This window comes from Pongo abelii, chromosome 4 (assembly GCF_028885655.2).
Source record: "Pongo abelii isolate AG06213 chromosome 4, NHGRI_mPonAbe1-v2.0_pri, whole genome shotgun sequence".
NCBI lineage: Eukaryota > Metazoa > Chordata > Mammalia > Primates > Hominidae > Pongo > Pongo abelii.
In genome coordinates this window covers 69553649-69571202 of record NC_071989.2, presented here as the reverse complement: position 1 = coordinate 69571202, position 17554 = coordinate 69553649, and the positions used below count along the sequence as shown (strand labels likewise).

The window sequence follows — 17554 nt, the reverse complement described above, 5'->3', positions numbered from 1 at the left end:
GCACTTGAATCTCTGATTTCTGAATTTGGGACATTTTAAAATCCTAAGATTTTTCCAGGTGATCTTTGAAAATGGGATCTAGGGAGATTTTAACAAATTAATGGTTTCTGTGTTTAACTCGTTTAAAACATATTTTCATGATCCTGTGTGTGTGTGTGTGTGTGTGTGTGTGTGTGTGTGCCGTTGGGGGGGTGGGTAAAGGGGGATATGGGGAGAACAAACAATAACCAAAGAAACAATAGTGGAACTTCAAAATATTTTCTACTAACTTATTTGCTAATAATTATTCAGGCAGCTTTATGAAAGCTCTTTGGAAATTCTAGAAGTGTTTCCATTTCAGACTTAATATATTTGGATCATAAATAAATATCAGATACCTTTTGGAGGCATTAGAAACTAAACATTATGCAAAGGCTACCCTCTGTTGCGTCAGGAGCTTGAATTGTTTTCATTAAAATATCTGCTATGAAAGCACTGAGATTAGATGGGATGTTAGCTCCCCTTTTTCCTGCTATCAAATGTCAGAGATTTGTATTGTTGGTAGAAACTGAGATTTCATTTTCCTTCATCCCATTCTGATGCTGGCTTCCCTGAAGCAACACTCCTGTTCCAGATTTTTATGCTCGAGGTAAGTCAGAAAAGGAATTTCGGTGCGGCATGAGTTTGTTGATGAAACGTGGGGGAAAACCAAATGGACATCTTCAGAATGAAAGTGTACGTCTTTGTCTGTCTGAATGTGTGAGAAGGAAAAACGCTGAACACAGTCTAAACCTCCTGCTGGTGTGATTATTGAGTAGTGTTGATGGTCAAAATATGAATGAAGGTTTTTCTGTTGCAAAATGCTTTATGTTATGTGCAGGGCAGACATCTGTGTGCCTGCCTTAAATTTATGAACTAATAACATTCTCTTCCAAGAAATCCTGTCAGGTCTTTAACGGTACCATTTTGTTCTGAGTTATTCTGGTAAATGGATGATTTTGCTTTTAAGTAATTATTTTTTGAATTTCTAAATGTAAAGTCACATATGGTTTAATGTATGGGGAAGATGCCTTTATCATCAATGAAAACTTTCAGAATTGACTGATTGCATTTTATTTTAACAAAATATCATTCATTATTTTCTTCTATTTGGAACAGATGTAAATGTCAACAAAATAGATTCAAGCAAGTTTTATGAGTGAGATTACAGATAAATGATAATAAGCAAAATCATGAGGAAACCCAACCCAAATAATTGAGTTAGACTATACTATAAACAAAGTAAATTTAAAAACATATATCCCCAAAGAACTGTGGCCAGTAGGATAGATACTCTCTGAGGCTACCCTCCTAGTGTAGTAACAGTAATTCTGCTGAAACCAATTAGGCACTGTTGAGAGCAACTTCTCGCTGCCGATGAAGGGACTGGATCCTGTAGCTTGGTGTCCTTGTCAAGTCCTCAGTGTGTACTCAGCTTGCCCCTGCTAATACACACTGGTCTTAAATAAAACAGAGTGGCAAATATTTAGAGTGAGTTTTATGTGTCTTTGGGATTTTTCCTTCCCCGCCATTGGTAAATAGCACGTTTCCTCTGCAGATCTGTGACCTTTGAGATAACTTCCCTTGTTAAACACACACTGATTTGTGTGGGTGTTGGTTTTCTTTCTTTTTTTTCAAAAGCTATTCCTTCTTTTCTACTTTATATTCAGTTGCTTTCAGCACAGAGTAAAGTCTTCTGATGAATCTCTTGTCTGTAGTTTTGAAAGGAGGGAATGAGAAGCAAAGGAATTAGCAATCACAAAGATAAACCTGCAAAGGCAAACTAAGTAGAAACATGTTTTTCCATTGCAAATTATGCTTAACTACTATAGGCTGTAATCCCTATGCGGACATATCTCAGAATAAAATGTAAGTTGCTTGAGATGCTATTCTGAACCATGTGATATGGTTTTATTGATTGATAAATTTATCCATATGATGATAGTTGTAGATTTTCAGAGGCCCCATATGGACCGTTTGAAATGAAAATGTTATATTGGCAATGGATGAGAACATGCCACTTGCCCTGCTCCATACAAACTTTGATTCCTAGGAATCAGCACATGTGAGAGAGCTGGAGGCCACCGTATGGTGTGCAAGTGCTCCTGTGCTGAAGTGACACCAAAACAATCACCACATTGCCATCAGGCCATCCATCTGAGGTAGGGTTTTCCTTCTTGTTTCAATCTGTATCATTCCTGGAGAATTTGCCAAGGCCCCCAGGGCAGTGCTGAGGCCTCCAGCGCCCCCCACAAATCTCTTTTTCTGTCCCCTCAACATTTTCAGGTCTGACTGCGTGTGATTTTCCTGTGTTCTTTTCTCTAATTTCTGGGCCAAAGCTTGGCAGGGGGCAGGCGCAGAATTAGGTTGAAGAGGCCAGTATGAGCAGGCATACTAAGGTCCATTGTGCTATACCAGAGGTGTTACATTAGACTAATGAAGGGATTATAGAAACTTAGCTCTCCATCTGAATTCTCTTATTAACACATCACTGTGAGTCAGCCTGCTGCTTTCGGTGTTGTGCATTTTTTTCCTTTGTTACTTCTGTTACTGCTAACGATATTGGTATCATTTGTTGTATCAATGCAACTGACTTGTACTTCAAATTAATATCTCAACCAACCTAGAATTTCTTGTCTAGCTATGGTAGGTAGTATGGGGTGGTAGTGGTGTTGCCTCAGGCTAGTATATGATAACATGATTTTGAAGTCTGTTTTCCCGCCCCCCCATTTAATGAACTAGTGTGAACATCTATCCATGCCTTTTAAACACTTTTCTCCAAGATAATTTTTTATAGTTTTTTAACGGTTAAATAACATTAATTTAGCCAATCAAATTTAAAATATTTTGCTACTGTAAAAATTATTGTGTGTCTCCTGGTAGTTAAATCAGGATTATTTCCTTAGGATGCAGAGCTTGTAGGTTAAGGAGTATAGTTATTTATAAAGGTTTGATTTTTTTGGCCAAATTGCTCTCCAGAAAGTTTTTTTCCCCTTCAATTTATTCTCCTACCAGCAGTGCATGAGAGGGCACATTTTCCCCTATCTTAAGTAGTGTTGTTTTTTAAAAACGTTGCCAATCTGATACGGGGAAAATGGCATTTCACTGTGGTTTTTCTGTGTTTGTTAAGTCACTAGTGAGGTTGGATAGTTTTATCCTTTGCAAATTGCCTATCAATGTTCCTTACTTATTTTTCTTTTGAGATGCTTATTTTCCAATTAATTTTACTAACAATTTTTATATAGTATAGCTAGTAATCCGTGTGTCTACAGATTGTTTATAATGTAAATATTTTTTTCCAAGTTTCTTAGTCACTTTTTGACTTTTTCCCTTGGGTATATTTTTACATGAGAAGTTTTTGTGCATGTGATTGAGTCTTTTTTAATTGTGGTAAGAACATTTAACATGAGACTTGTCCTTTAAAATGTGTTTATGTCTATAATACAGTATTATTAACTATGGGCATAATGTTGCCCAGCAAATCTCTAGGACTTAATCATTTTACATAACTGGAACTTTATACCCACTGAATAGCAAATCCCCATTTCCCCCTTCCCCAGCCCCTGGGCAGTGGTTGAGTCTTTGATGTTTTCCTTTTAAAGTTTCTGCCTTTGGAGTTAGTTTAGAAATGACTTCATTATCCCAAGTTCACACACACTTTTCCTACATTTTCTTCCAGTTTCTTTATTTTACATGCAAATCTTAATCCATCTGGAATTTATTTTGTTGTATAGGAGTGCAAGAATTTAACTTTATATTTTTCTCAGATAGTTTTCCACTTGCCAGTGGAATAATGATTTGTTGAATAATCTATCCTTTGCTTTTTAAGTTTTACCTTGAAAACACATAATATAAAATTTTGGATCTCGTTTTTTAATGTAATTCATTGATTTCTCTTTTTTTGGGACAGCATAACATTGTTTTAATTATTGTAATGCAGTTAAACATCTGATAGCTTGAATCATTCTTATCTTTTTCAAACATTTCTTGGCAGTTTCTTGCATCATCTCCTGACCAGATGGTTGTCATAATGTCTTAATTGCTCATTCTACCATTGGTCTCACTTGCTTCTAATCCATTCACAACAAAGTTGGCTGAATTGTTGTTCTAAAACACAAATTGGATCATATTACGCCCTGCTTGTTGTGTATACATACTTCCAGCTATTTTTATAAACTAAAAATGAGCCCTTTGCCTATAACAAGATTTTAACCTGAAGTCCAAGCAATTTCTGAACTTCAGAGTGTTTGTAGACACCATTTCGGTGATTTTTTTTTCTGAGTAGAGGATTGATAGTATCATAGATTTTGAAAGAGCCATGACTCCAAAGCATTAATAACCTCTGTGCCACAGGAAGAAAGTCAGACCCCCCAGAATGACTTGTCAGTAGCAGGTCCTCCCCTGGTTGACATTTCTTTCTTACCTGCCTGCCCTCTCCCTGACCACTCTTCCATATCCCCACCCTTCCCCTCCTGAACTGCTTGCAGTTGTCTATTCTGTCTGCTGTTTCACGCCCCAGTGCCTTTTTACATGTTATTCCTTCTGCCAAAGTGTTCTCCCACACATACCTCGCCCATCTGGAAAATTGTTCCTTGTCCTTCAAACAACAATCAAAGAGCCTCCTCCTCTATGAAACTTTGTCCGATCCCCTTAAGCAATGCTGATCTCTCTCCTTTATTTTTAACCACTGTACTTAATCTGTATTTTACTGTTACTCTTCTGCTCTTCCTCCTCTACTGGTACTATAATATCTTTGGGAATAAGGACTGTGTTTTTGTAACCACAGAGCCCACTGCCTGGCATAGCATAGGCACTCAGTGAATGCTTGATGAACAGATGAATGGATGCAAAAAATGAATGTATGGCAGGACATAGCCCTGGTGAAATCACTGGCAGGGGCTTGTGTGAAGTAACTGCATAAGAAAAAAACAGCATGCTATTAGAGGTGAAGGGACCAGCTTTGAGTTTAACAGAAATAAGGACAGAATGGGTGAAGCCATAATGTCAACTTTGAAATATCACCATTTATTAAGAAACCACATTTGAAATTCTAGGATCCTTAAATGAAGACGCTTTCCACCAAATACTTTTCTAAATTTCCCGGGGTGTTTATAACATGGAGGACCTATTTCCTGAGCTACCAGGGTCCTAACACATACCTAATTATGAGTTGGTCACCAAGAGTTATTGGTAATCACAAGTAATGAAAGCACAGCTTTAGGTGAGTGGGTGGGTAGGGTGGGTGAAGTGGGATATGCCATGTTTTGGACCAAAGCTGTCCACATTGATGTGTAGCCATTGTTTTCATGATTCTAGCACCCAGTGGATGTTGAGTAAATATTTTGTGAGTAATTGAATGCTGAGTGTGTAGCTGGGGGTATGACAGCCAGCTAACTGTCATGTCTACTTTCTCAACTCTCTGAGGTGGCAATGCTAATTTTGCTGGAGAAAGTAGCATCACTGTTTTACTTGGTTCCCTCTGTTCATACTACCTAATTTTAGCTAGTTCTTATTGTTACTTGCTTTGTTTACTTCTTGGATTCTTTATCACATTACCTTTGGTGTCACCCACTGTCTTACTCTGGGCAAATGAACCTTGTTTTTTTGAGAATGTTAAGTTCATCTGACACAAGCCCCTCAATTTCACTCCTCAAATTCTTCTACATCAGCATTCTTTTCTTTACCCTGGGGAAAAAGAACCTCCTCATTTAAGTGTGCTTCTTCTTCTTCTTAAATATTGCCTAAGCAACTTTTTAACTTTTAATCTCTCTTTGTCCATTTACCTCTTTCTTTGTTTGCAGACATCATTAGAATTCTCCATCCTTGAAACAACTCAATAAACAAAAATTTTGCTTGACTTTACTAGTTGCATACCTTAACTTTCACTTTTCTTTTTACCTCCAAACAGCTTGAATGACCTATGACCACTATCTACACCTTTTCTTCATACATTGAGGTCTGGAAATCTTTATTACCTGATTTCTTCTCTCAGTCTCCAAATTATTAAGTCAATTTCTCAGTTTTCATTTTTCTTCACCTCTTGATAACACTTGAAACCATTAAAATTCCCCTTTATTTTGAATGGGCTCTTTCTTAATGTCTGTCACACTCAACTGTCTATTTGTTCGTATCTTTCTGTTTTATTTTCTGTTTCTTCTGTGGTCCTCTTTCTGATGTCCTGAGAGTGGATATTAAGTTGCACCATGTCTGCAGGGATGACACCCCAACCCTAACCTTCAACTCAGGCCTCTTTCCTATGTTCGGATCTACTGTTTCTGGAAAGCTCTACCATCTGCCCCACAAAAGCTTCAACATTAATAGAAATTCCATATAATTTAAAACAAAATTCCAGCTATATTTTCTTTCAAGTAAATGTTTAATTTGAAATATTTACATTAATGATGCAACCATTTTTCTATCCACTCAAACTTGAGACCTAAGTGTGAGCTGTTTGCTGATTGTTCTCTCATAGCCAACCATTTCAATGTTCTCTGATTTCTACTGTTACCCAGGCTTTGCTTTATATTCCCACTTTTATGGTGCTTATCTAAACCCTTACTTTTGGCCTTTAATATTGTATTGGCTATTTATTTATTATTTTATTTTTATACTTTAATTTCTGGGATACATGTGCAGAACATGCAGGTTTGTTATATAGGTATACACGTGTTGTGGTAGTTTGCTGCACCTATGAACTGTCATCTACATTAGGTATTTCTTCTATCCCTCCCCTAGTCCCCCAACCCCCCGACAGGCCCTGATGTGTGATGGTCCCCTCCCTGTGTCCATGTGTTCTCATTGTTCAACTCCCACTTATGAGTGAGAACACACGGTGTTTGGTTTTCTGTTCTTATGTTAGTTTGTTGAGAATGATGGTGTCCAGCTTCATCCATGTCCCTGAAAAGGACATGAACTCATCCTTTTTTATGGCTGCATAGTATTCCATGGTGTATATGTGCCACATTTTCTTTATCCAGTCTATCATTGATGGGCATTTGGGTTGGTTCCAAGTCTTTGCTATTGTGAACAGTGCCATAATAAACATACACGTGCATGTGTCTTTATAGTAGAATGATTTATAATCCTTTGGGTATATACCCAGTAATGGGAATGCTGGGTCAAATGGTGTATCTGGTTCTAGATCCTTGAGGAATCACCACACTGTCTTCCACAATGGTTGAGCTAATTTACACTCCCACCAACAGTGTAAAAGCATTCCTATTTCTCCACATCCTCTCCAGCATCTGCTGTTTCCTGACTTTTTAATGATTGCCATTCTAACTGGCATGAGATGGTATCTCTTTGTGGTTTTGATTTGCATTTCTCTAATGACCAGTGATGATGAGCTTTTTTTTCATATGTTTGTTGGGGGCATAAATGTCTTCTTTTGAGAAGTGTCTGTTCATATTCTTCACCCACGTTTTGATGGGGTTGTTTTTTTTCTTGTGAATTTGTTTAAGTTCCTTGTAGATTCTGGATATTAGTCCTTTGTCAGATGGATAGATTGCAAAAATTTTCTCCCACTCTATAGAGTGCCTGTTCACTCTGATGATGGTTTCTTTTGCTGTGCAGAAGCTCTTTAGTTTAATTAGATCCCATTTGTCTATTTTGGCTTTTGTTGCCATTGCTTTTGGTGTTTTAGTCATGAAATCTTTGCCCATGCCTATATCCTCGATGGTATTGCCTAGGTTTTCTTCTAGGCTTTTTATGGTTTTAGGTCTTATGTGTAGGTCTTCAATCCATCTTGAATTAATTTTTGTATAAGGTGTAAGGAAGGGGTCCAGTTTCAGTTTTCTGCTTATGGCTAGCCAGTTTTCCCAACACCATTTATTAAATAGGGAATCCTTTCCCCATTTCTTGTTTTTGTCAGGTTTGTCAAAGATCAGATGGTTGTAGATGTGTGGTGTTATTTCTGAGCCTCTGTTCTGTTCCATTGGTCTATATATCTGTTTTGGTGCCAGTACCATGCTGTTTTGGTTACTGTAGCCTTGTAGTATAGTTTGAAGTCAGCTAGCATGATGCCTCCAGTTTGTTCTTTTTGCTTAGGATTGTCTTGGCTATACAGGCTCTTTTTTGGTTCCATAAAGATGCTTTTCCTGGCTTTAGTTGTTTCTTCTCTAGGATATTCTTTACATTGCAACCAGAATAAGTCATCAAAGGTCCAATTATGCCACATTCTTGCTCAAAGATCTTCAATGAATCTTGATTTCTGTGTGATAATGGTTAATTTCCTACATGATTAACATGTACTCTGAAGGTAGACTGCCGGGATTTTGATCCTGGTCCCACTACTTCCTAGTTTTGTAACCTTGGAAAAATTATTCAACACCTTTGTGCTTTAGTTCCCTTGGTGAAAAATGGGAATAATCATAGTGCTACCTTATAGGGTTGTTGTAATAATTAAATGATTATCCTGCACATAGTAAACAGTCAATGAATTTATGCTATTATTATTAGTCTGCTATTTGTGGGCTTTCATATTTTGTCTCAAATCCAACCTTCTCACTACTCACTATTTCTAAACACATTGTGCATTTTTCATTATATATGCATTTCAATATCTACCTTCTGCTTCCTCTGCCTGTAATACCCTTTTCTATCCTCTATCTCTCCTGTGTCTTTAGAAATTATATCAGTTCTTCAAATGAACCTCAGATAGACTTTCTCCACGATCCTTCACCTATCATACCAGCCATAAATGATTGTTTATGTTTCTGAAATTTCACAGCCTATCTTATACTTTTCCTGTTTACTTAATTCATGTTGGCTTAGTTTAATTACACACAAAGAAATCTTGTGTTGCCTGATGGACTGTAAACTCCTTGAAAACAGGGTTTGTGTTTATTTTTTTCGTATTCTAAAGTAACAAGGAAAGTTCTCCAAACATAAATGTAATAAGTATTTGTTGAATGAATATAGGAGGAAGGGTGTAGGTTTTGGATAAGAAATCGTCATTATCAAACTAGTCAAAAATGACAAGAGTATTGTTTTGGATGCATAAGTATAGAATTAGTACCTCTCACTCATCCCCCACTAATACGTTTTTGTTGTTAGCTTGCTGCTAACTGGGCTCTGGCTGTTACCTCGCAAAGACTCTGAAGTAGGAAAGAGCTTGGCACATTTAGAAACTCACAGATCATCAATGCTGTAGTGAAGTGAAGGAGGGAGAAAGTATCATGGGTTGAAGTTGGAGAGTTGGAGAGAGATGGGATAGGTCACTAGAACTTTCAGGCCAAGTTATGCAGTTTAGCAGTTTAGTGTTTTTTTTTTTTTTTTTTTTTTTTTTAACAGTGGAAAGCCTTTGAAGGGTTTTAAGCTGGGGAATAAAAAGATAATACTTTACTTTTAAAATTGCACCCAGGATGGATGGAAGACAGAGAGTAGGAAGATGAGTGAAAGCAGAGAAAACAGTTGGGTGCTCTTGTAGGTGAGAGACTGCATGGCCGGGGCTCAACTGGCAGCAGTGGAGATGGAGAGAGGTGGGTAGAATTGAGATTTATTTTGAAAGTAGAATGGACAGGATTTGCTGAAGAAATGTTAGGGAAAAGAAAGAAAGCAATTTGATATGATGTCTCAGTTTCTCACTCAAACATCTATATGGATGTTGTGGCTATATTTCTTATTTAACTTATGGATGAAAGAAGGTTTCATATAGTAGATAATTTCCAACAATTCTTAGGCATCAATTTACCCGACTTAATGCAAAAGTCTGATGCCATTTGGGATAGAATGAATTGTTCCTGTATGACCTCCAGAGACTGAGTCATTGTGGGTGCTTGTCATGTAGTACTCACTGAGGTGTAGGAGGATACCTTCATGGAGAAGATGTATCTTGAGGTGGATCTAGAATGAATATCAAGCTAAATTTAAAATTATTAAGGATGGAATGAAGTTTCTGTTCATTACCCACCGTCCATTTGTATCAATTTTCTGGGATGTCTATTATCCTGTAAAAAACATGTATTTCCGCAGTTATAAGAGCTTTGATATTGGTGTGAAAATAATGGTCCCTAATTAAGCCCTAGGGTATTTTTGGAATTTAAACAAATGTTTGGTGGTTATCAACTGGGAACTTCTGGAGAGGTGAAATTTTGTGTCGGGGGACGCATTGTTCTTTTTAAAGGCCACATGGTGTTCTTCTACTTATATGTCATATCATGTACATAGCCAGTTCCTTCCTGGTGGACATTCAGGTTGTCTCAACCTTTTCCTGTCTCCAACAGTGCATGCATGTGCAAGTATATCTGTAGGACAAAATCTTAAGGATAGAATTATTAGATAAAAGCAGTTACCAAATTTACCAATCTTCCTTTCCAGAAGATTGTCTGGGAATGACTGCTTTTCTTACCACCCTACCAACACAGGTGCTCATCTCATAGGAAAAAAAATGCTACTTTGTTTTAATTTTAATTCATGTTTCTTTTGTCAGGAGTACAATCAAGCACCTTCCTCCTATTAATATGTTTATTTCCTCTTCTCACTTTTAACCATTCTTGAACCTCTACAATTATGAGAAAGTAGTGACTGTCAAAAAAAATTTGCTCATTTTTCTGACATCTCTCAAGGCACTGAATAGATGTCCTAATTTCCAGGTCTGTGTAGACTGACTTGGGTTACTCAGGTAATGGCCTCTCTTCTGTCGATGAACACATGTATTGAAGCATATATATGCCAGGCTCAGTACTAGACACAAGGGGTACAGTCAAGGAACAAAATACACACAATATTGTACCCTCATAGAACTTACATTTTAAAGGGGGAAGCATACAAAAAATAAATTAGCTAAAAATATAAATATCAAGTGGTAATAGTACCACACAGAAGAATAAAGCAGAATAAGGGTTTAGATGGTGAAGATAGGAGAGCTGCTGTTTTACATGAGGTTAACAGGAAAGGCATTTCCAAGTACTTCTCCCTGCTTCTTTCTCATCTGTGTGCTCTAATTTTACTCTCCCTCCCTTGTTTGATTCTTATTATTTCTTGCAAGTGTAAATTCTCTAATGCAGAACGTGGTTAGCGTTTGGTTAATGGCTTTCCCGTAATAATTGCATTAAAATGATTTCTCTCCACTATGAATTATCTGACATGTCAGAACGGACGAATGCTATCTAAAGGCTTTTTAAAATCTGTTAAATTTATAGGGCGTATTCCAGCCCTCACCAAGGGTCACTTCACTCCATTCTCATAGAGTGCCTACTGTCCTGCGTATGCCTGCTGTCAATCACAAAAGAGATGGCTTCTTAATGAGTCTGGTTTATGACTTTTTTCCTTAAGACAAAGTCAGTCTTCATTTGGAAAAGTTGTTCCAATGAGGGAAAGTAGAAATAAAAATTCATCTTAGCTTTTATGGCCAGACATAAAATGTCTATAGCCGGATTGATATGGAAACGTAAGCTTTTATTAATTTGTTTATCTGGATGCTTCTGAAGGTAGAAAGAAAGACTTTCACCATGGAAGCACTGGCAACTGAATTTCCATAATGGATTCAAAGATCTAAAGAATATCCTCAATTTACATATTCTTTCTGAATTTATGTTCAAAGAAAGGGTATTAATATAAATGTAAAGTAAAATAAGACAAAGCCCAAGTGTATTAAGACTATTCAAGGCCTGCCATGCAAATTGCAGTGGAAAAGTCTACCAGTAGGTTACTGGGAAACAGAGAAACTTGGAGTCCAAAGATAGGAGAGGATACCCACCATCAACTTTCAGTGAAACCACAAGCTGGCCACTTAGCTTTTCTTGTGCTCTAGAGTCAAATGTGAAACAATAGCCTTTATTTATTAAATACTTTGTATAAGGTACTTTGCTCAGTACATTATATATTATCTCACTCATCCTCATAGTGAGCCTGAAGGGTAGTAATTTCATTGTACCTTACAGATGAATAAACTTAGACTTAGAGACAGGTCACATAGCCTGCCCAAAACAACCAGTTAATAAATGGAATTGGGATTTAAACTTAGATTTGTCTGATTCCAAAGCTTGTGCCCAACCAGTGTTTATTGAGTACCTTCCAAAGAGCCAAGCGACAGTTTAAAATAGGTTCACATATGTTCAACTATCACAACAACCAGATAGAGTAGATATTCTGTTGAAGATGAGGAAATGAGGTGGGGGAGAAAAAGTGATTGTGTTGAGGTCACACATCTAGAGTGGTCGAGTCAGAATATGTATGCACTCCAGACCTCTAGCTCCAAACCCATGAATTTTTTTTAAAACGTGACTATAGTCTATTCTCTGTACAATGTTCATAATATTTTTTCTGCCAGTTGCCTGCTCCCTTGAGGTAAAGGGATAATTAGCTGAGATTCCTTGCAGAAAAGTGTCAAATATCAGTACTTTTAAAAACAGTGCTGAATTTTCCCATTATTTAGCCCATTACTTCATTGAGCCTAATTTCATACTTCTAAAAACAACATAAGTTCTGTGGGTAGTGTTCAGTATGCTTCAGCGAACCGAATGCATCCTGGTGGCCTGAGAAGACTCCTACTGCTTCTAAACATGTATGAATAATGGTTGCCACCTGCAAGTAGCTTAGGCAGTGGGCACTCATACTTCAATTCTAAAGGGTTTGGAAGGGATGAGTATTTTCTGTTTGAAGCTCAAGCTAGATTAAATGAATTCTTGATCTTAATCTACTTTGAACTCTACTTGGAACACATCATGAGTTGTTTTGGCTTATCATTATTAATTTTTAAATACACATACAGTGCTCTAGTATTGAAAGCATAAGATTTTGTATAGGAGAAAATTTGAATGTCTTGAAAACATTCAAAGGAGAGCTCAGGGAAATAAATGAAAGCTGGTGGATTTCTAAAAATCTTTATTGAGGATTAATATTAGAAACTTGCGATACAGTCTAACTGATTTTTGACTTTGTTTCTGGGCTATTAATGATTTCATATAAGACACTATTAGTAATTTCAGAACAAATAATATGGCCACACTTCTTGTTCCTAATAAATTGGTACTACTTGGGATCAATGGATGATTGTTGTCATTCCCAAAAAGATTTTTTAACAACAGAACCAGAAAACTAATTCACAAATTATCAATATTCAGCACTTTGATAAATTCAGATGAATTTGCCTACCTAAAGAAAGCTACTCTGGCAGGCTTCTCCAGAGTTTCATTATCTACTCTGAACTTTTGTTTACATAGCAATCATTTCTGCTGTGTTCCTTTTCCCTACTAGCCTTGATAGGCTTCTTAGCTGAATTGTGCTGAAACCTGTAAACCAGCCCTGGAGGCTCTGAAAAATTAAAGATCTGTCTTTTTTGTTCTGTTTAATAAATGTTAGCTTAAGAAAGTCTGCAATGGAAGAACACTCAACTTGTCCTAAATGATTCTCTCATTTATTCAAGTTGCAAATAGAAAGAGGTATTCCCCAATTTGCAATAAAATATTGGACTTCAATTTCTAAAAAAAAATCTTGAAAGCTACATACTCCATTGACTTCTAAGCAAAGAGAGTCAAGAGACATTCATCTTCTTGAATCTTCATTAATCTTCACGTCCTAAATAATTTTCTCATTTATCCAAGTTGCAAATAGAAAGAGGTATTCCCCAATTAGAAATAAAATATTGGACTTCAGTTTCCAAAAAAAATCTTGAAAGCTACGTGCTCCATAGACTTCTAAGCAAAGAGAGTCAAGAGACAATCATCTTCATAACTAACACCAATTGTCATAAAACTTCCAAATGTAAACCTAAACTTTTTGTTAGGAGTAAAAATAAAAAAGCCAAACAAATGAAAAGCTGTGAACTTTCAAAAACATCTTAAAGATTCTCTGGAAATTTAAACATTTAAGTTATATGTTAAGTTGTGTCTATCAAGCAGGTACTTTAGTAAAAGGGAAGATTCAAACAATTTAAATATATGCTCTAGTTGTTTGATTTAAAATACTTTTTGTGTCAAAGAAATTCAGGATAGAGATTTAGTAATCAGAGTTGAAAAATGCATAACACATTGTTCTAGTAATTCCCATCATTCAAAAGGAACCATCTGTACTGAATATTCTTAGATAGTTTTTCAAGTTCGGTTTTACATTGCAGACATAAAGGAACTACTTTTGTATCTCTTAGACAACAATTCCGTTATAGAAGTTTACAGGCTAATGGCAAACACATCTCATAATTGTCCTTCCAGTTTCTTGACCCATGTTTACTTCCTTTTAATTTCATGCCATAAGTCAGTGCTCTTGACAAAGTATACTCTGAACATATTTATAAATCATTATTTTTCCAAGCAGTTAATCTCTAACTCCCTATTTCATTTCTGTGTCTCCATCAGCATTTTCTTTGCAGTGTTCAGTACCCTTCATTTGACATACAGACCCATCCCTGAGAGCAAGGGAGAGAGAGGAAAGCCCTGGCCTTTCCTTTTGTACCTTGATTTTTTCCATTCAAACTCATCATTGTTGGTGCATTGAAATCTGGAGGTTTGAGTGAGAGATGGAATCAGAGAGATTTAGGAATGGATTCAGATTCTACAACTAAAAACCATTAGGATGCCTATGAGCTTTGTTTTCTGCATAGTATCTGAATTACAAATTGTATTTAACAAGTAAAACTAAGTTGTGTCCCACTAATTGAAAACCACCTTGGTTAATGTTACCTCTTTTTGTGTACATTTAAATCCATTAAATCTTTCTTACTTTTGCCTTCAAAATTAGAGTAATCTATACCATTCACGCTACTGACTCTGCCTTTTAAAACACACAAATATTAAAAAAAAAAAGAGAAATGTTCTGGTGTCTCCCCCTCAGCCCAGTGAGATGTGTTACACAGTAGTCTTTGTTATCAGCCTTTGGTTTCTGATCATTTAGAAAGCTTTCAATCCCCATCACTTATGAAAGTCTGTGAACAATAATTTTTATTTAAAGATTTCTTACAGTGCTGAATCTTACAACCATTTATAAATTCATGTCATGTTTTCTTAAAGTTACAGAACTGTTTTCGATTTTTAAGCCTTAACCTCTTGTCTGCATAGCAAATCCTACTTATTTTTTAAAAAGCTGAATTTAAGTGTCATCTCTTAAATGAAGATTCCTGATCATGTCAATCAAAGGGAGCTTTCTCCTCTGAAATCTTTTTTCTTTTAAATATTAGTTTCAGGGGCACATGTTCAAGTTTGCTCTAATAGATAAATGGTGTGTTGCGGGGGTTTGGTGTACATATTATTTCATCACCCAGGTAATGAGCAGAGCATAGTACTCGATATGTAGTCTTCTGATCATCACCTTCCTCCTACCCTTCACCCTCAAATAGGCCCCGCTGTCCGTTGTTCTCTTCATTGTGTCCATGTAACTCAATGTTTAGCTCCCAATTATAAATGAGAACATGCAGTATTCGGTTTTCTGTTCCTGTGTTAGTTCTCTTAGGATAATGGCCTCCAGCTGCATACATGTTGCTGCAAAGGACATGATCTCATTCTTTTTTATGGATGCATAGTATTCCATAGTGTATATGTACCACATTTTCTTTATTCAGTCTAATGTTGTTGACCATTTTGGTTGATACCTTGTCTTTGTTATTGTGAATAGAGCTGCAATGAACATATGCATGTGTGTATCGTTATGGTAGAATGATTTATATTCCTTTGGGTATATACCCAATAATAGGACTGCTGGGTCAAATGGTGGTTCTGTTTTAAGTTCTTTGAGAAATTGCAAAACTGCTTTCCACAGTGGCTGGACTAATTTACATTCCCACTAGCAGTGTATAAACATTCCTTTTCTTTGCAGTATGACCAACAACTGTTACTTTTTGACTTCTTAATAATAGCCATTCTGACTGGTGTGAGATGATATCTCCTTGTGGTTTTGATTTGCATTTCCCTAATGATTAGTGATGATGAGTATTTTTTCCTATGCTTCTTGGCCGTGTAAATGTCTTATTTTGAAAAGTGTCTTTGTCCACTTTTTAATGGGCTCGTTTGTTTTTTTGCTTGTCAATTTGTCTAAGTTCCTTATAGATTCTGGATATTAAAGCTTTGTCAGATGCACCATTTGTAAATATTTTCTCCCATCCTGTAGGTTGTCTATTTACTTTGTTGATAGTTTCCTTTGCTGTGCAGAAGCTCTTTAGTTTAATTAGGTCCCACTTGTCAATTTTTGTTTTTGTTGCAATTGCTTTTGGCATATTCATCATAAAATCTTTGCCAGAGCCTATGTTTAGAATGGTATTTCCCAGGTTTTCTTCAAGGGTTTTTATAATTTTACATTTTACATTTAAGTGTCTAATCCATCTTGAGTTGATTTTTGTATATGATCTAAGGAAAGTGTCCAGTTTCAGTCTTTGGCATATGATTAGCCAGTTGTCCCAGAACCATTTATCGAATAGGGAGTCCTTTCCCCATTGCTTTTTTTGTCAACTTTGTTGAAGATCAAATGGTTGTTAGTGTGTGGGTTTATTTCTGGGCTCCCTATTCTGTTCCATTGGTCTATGTATCTATTTTTGTACCTATACCATGCTGTCTTGGTTACTGTAGCATTGAAGTATAGTTTGAAGTTAAGTAATGTGATTCCTCTAGCTTTATTCTTTTTTGCTTAGAATTGCTTTGGCCATTTGGGCTCTTTTTGGTTCCATATGAATTTTAGAATAGTTTTTTCTAGTTCTGTAAAGAATATCATTGTTTGACAGGAATAGCATTGCATATGTAAATTGATAAATTCCTGAAAACATTCAACCTCTCAAGACTTAACCAGGAAGAAATTTAAACCCTGATCAGACCAATAGCAAGTTCCAAAATTGAATCAGTAATAAAAAGGCTACCAGCCAGAAAAAGCCTTGGAACACACAGATTCACAGCAAAATTCTACCAGACATATAAAGTAGAGCTGGTACCATTCCTACTGAAACTATTCCAAAAAATTGAGGAGGAGGAACTCTTTCCTAACTCATTTTATGAAGCCAACATCATCCTGGCAAAGACATAGCAAAGACATAACAACAACGAAAAAACTTCAGACCAATATCCTTGATGAACATAGATGCAAAAATCCTTAACAAAATACTAGCAAACTGAATCCAGCAGCACATAAAAAAACTAATCCACCACCATTGAGCAGGCTTTATCCGTAGGATGCAAGACTGATTTCAACATATGCAAATCAATAAATGTGATTCACCATGTGAACGGAATAAAAACAAAAAACACATGATCATCTCAATAGATGCAGAAAAGGTTTTTGATAAAATTCAGCATCTCTTCAACAAACTAGGCATTGAAAGACATACCTCAAAATAGTAAGCCATCCACAACAAAACCCACAGCCAACATCACACTGAATGGGCAAAAGCTGGGAGTATTCCTCTTGAGAACTGGAACAAGACAAGGATGCCCACTCTCACTGCTCCTATTTAACATAGTATTGGAAGTCCTAGACAGAGCAATAAGGGAAGAGAAAGAAATAAGAGGCATCCAAATAGGAAGAGAGAAAATCAAACTACCTCTGTCAAACTACCTAGAAAACCCCATAGTTTTGGCCCAAAAGCTCCTAGATAACTTCAGCAAAGTTTCTGGATACAAAA

The 17554-nt window shown here is 36.4% G+C and overlaps 1 protein-coding gene across 3 annotated transcripts in view; it reads left to right on the top strand.

Moving 5' to 3' along the window:
• PDE4D (phosphodiesterase 4D) overlaps positions 1–17554 on the top strand; it is a 1542529-nt gene that overhangs the window by 90172 nt on the left and 1434803 nt on the right. The window contains exon 1 of one of the 3 annotated variants that reach the window (XM_063724113.1): positions 440–628. The exons of the other annotated variants lie outside the window; for them this stretch is intronic. The gene's annotated coding sequence lies outside the window, so the exon portion shown is untranslated. Of the gene's footprint in view, positions 1–439; positions 629–17554 lie in introns of those variants that run through there. 3 annotated transcript variants of the gene reach the window in all.